Genomic DNA, 2,499 nt, shown 5'->3' with positions numbered 1-2,499 from the left:
ATTCATCACACATATACTCAGCCGTAGGGGTGGAGGGAATCTACGATTACAGCTGTAACTTTCTTAGACCAGTTTCTTCTGCTTTTAAGCCAAATTAGAACTTCAGATTCACATGAAGTGCAAGACTAGGGATCCAAAATGAAATTTCCTCCAGATTTATTTCCCAGAGTGAACGGACTTTTCTTAACCTCTGAGAGAAAGGCCAAACTTAAAAAAAAAAAAAAGTGGGGGGGAATAGCTTTATTTCATTCAGGGTGGTGTCCGGCTCAGAGCTTCCGGGACTGCTTCTTGGTGCCAGCGGCCTTGGTGACCTTGAACACATTTAAGCTCTTGGTCTTGCTCAAAGGCCGCCTCTCGGCCGCGGGGACAATGTCGTCGCCGATCTGGACATCTCTGAAGCAGGGAGATAGGTGCACGGACATGTTCTAGTGACGCTTCTCGAAGAGATTGTACTTGCGGATATAGTGGAGGTAATCTCGGCGGAGGACGATGGTCCTCTGCATCTTCATCTTTGTCACCAAGCCAGACGGCATTCGCCCTCGGATGGAGACATTACCAGTGAAAGGGCATTTCTTGTCAACATAGGTGCTCTCAATGGCCCCCTTGGGCATCTTGAAGCCCAGACTGATGTTCTTGTAATAACTTGGAAGCTTCTCCTTGCCGGCTTCACCCAACAGCACTTTTTGTTCTGGAAGATGGTCAGCTGCTTCTGGTAGGCGCGCTGGGTCTGAATGTCTGTCATCTTCCCGGCCACTTGGAAAATAGCAAGGCCAAACTTTTGAATTGCAAATGGTAAAGTAACATTTCCTTCATTTAGCTCTAGTAGTATAGTTCATAGGGAGGTGGCCTAATGGCAAGAAGCTGCTCTGCAAAGCCAAAGGCTCATGATTCGAATCCACCAGTTGCTCTGCTGGAGAAGGGTGAGCAGTCCGCTCCTATGCAATTAACAACCTCTGAAAACCCACTTGAGGGTCAGCTATGGGGTTGGTTCCACCTCTAAGGTACACAAGAACATTATAGTTCATAGGGAACTCTGGTGGCCTAGTGGCAAAAAAGCTGTGCTGCAACCCGATGGCTTGAGGTTTGAATCACCCAGTTGCTCTGCTGGAAAAGAATGTGCGATCTTTGGGTCAGTTCCGGCTCATCTGCACTCAACAACAGTATAGTTCATAGGGAGCTGTGCTGCAGACCCAAACACAGTTCCTCTCTAGTGGTTCAAATCCACCAGGCGCTGCTGTGCCAGAGAAAGCTGGGCAGCTTCTTTGTAGGTGATTTACAACCTTGGAAAATCGGCTGTGGGGTCCGTTTCAACAAAATGGCAATGAGATTTTGAGTTTCATGAATTCAGCAAAAATGCTTTGGAGACTGTTAGAACTTAACTTTTTTTCCCCCTTCAGATTGCAAGAAAGGAAAATTGCCAACAGAAATAGTACTTTGTAGTTAGAAAATCAAGAGACATAGTGCATTGAGAAAGTCTGCAATTAGTGAACTTTCCAAATTATTGAGGAGTATTGGTATCAGTTTAAGGACAAAAGTGCATCTGATTCAGGCCATGGTTTTTCTGATCACCTGCTATGCATATGAGAGCTGGACATAAGAATGACAGAAGAATTGATGCCTTTGAGCTGTAGTGCTGGAGAAGAGCACTGAACGGCCCATGGACTGCCAAAAGAACAAGCAAATACATCTTGGAGAGGGTGAAGCGAGAGTGCTCTTTGGTGGCAAAGAGGACGAGACTTCACCTCACATGCTTCAGACATGTTGCTAGGAGGGGCTATTCCTTGGAGAGGGGTATGATGCCCATAATGGTAGAGGGGCAGCAAAGGAGAATAAGACCCTTGATCAGAAGGATTGACATGGTGACTTCTGCAATGAGGTCTAGTGTGTCAGGAGGTGTGAGGATGGTATAGGATAAAACAGGGTTCAGACCTGTTGTTAGGGTCACTATAGGTCATATTCAACTTCATGGCACCTAAAACTAACAAGTCCTCTGGTGGCCTAGTCCACTGCCAAGCCAAATGAACGCCGTTGAAATTCACCTGCTGTTTTGTGGGAGAAAGATGGCTAATTTCTTCCTATGCAATTTGCTGCCTCTGAAAATCCACTAAAGGGTCAACTATGTTTCAATTCTGACTTCATGGTACACAACAACAACAGTTCTCTATAAGAAAATAGAAGTTCTTTGCTTGATTATTATACTATTATTATTATGTTAAGATACCTCAGGTTGCCTAGTAGGAAGGAGTTGTCCTGCCAAACCAAAGACAGAATCCACAAGTTGTTGTGTGCTGTTGAGTTGGAATTGATTGATATAGGTGACTGCCTAAATGGTTTTCCAAAGTAGTAAATTGTGCTGGAGAAAATTGCCCATCCTTCTCCTGCTAAACAGCTACATGATTCCAGCTGCGTGCCTTTTGGGATTGCAGCACAGCTTCTTTTTTTTTAATTTTTTAATATTTTTAATTTTTATTTTATTATTTTTACATGTACTGTCAAATC

At 44.3% G+C, this 2,499-nt stretch overlaps 1 pseudogene; it reads right to left on the bottom strand.

Annotated features, from left to right (window-relative positions):
• Positions 1 to 266: 266 nt before the first annotated feature.
• On the bottom strand, positions 267 to 742 carry LOC102874549 (annotated as a pseudogene).
• Between the last annotated feature and the right edge of the window lie 1,757 nt (positions 743 to 2,499).

The sequence above is a fragment of the Elephantulus edwardii genome, unplaced genomic scaffold, assembly GCF_000299155.1.
Source record: "Elephantulus edwardii isolate Elephantulus edwardi_28Jun2011 unplaced genomic scaffold, EleEdw1.0 scaffold00042, whole genome shotgun sequence".
Lineage (NCBI taxonomy): Eukaryota > Metazoa > Chordata > Mammalia > Macroscelidea > Macroscelididae > Elephantulus > Elephantulus edwardii.
Note: the sequence above shows the minus strand (reverse complement) of the source record. Positions and strands in the feature narration are given on the sequence as shown.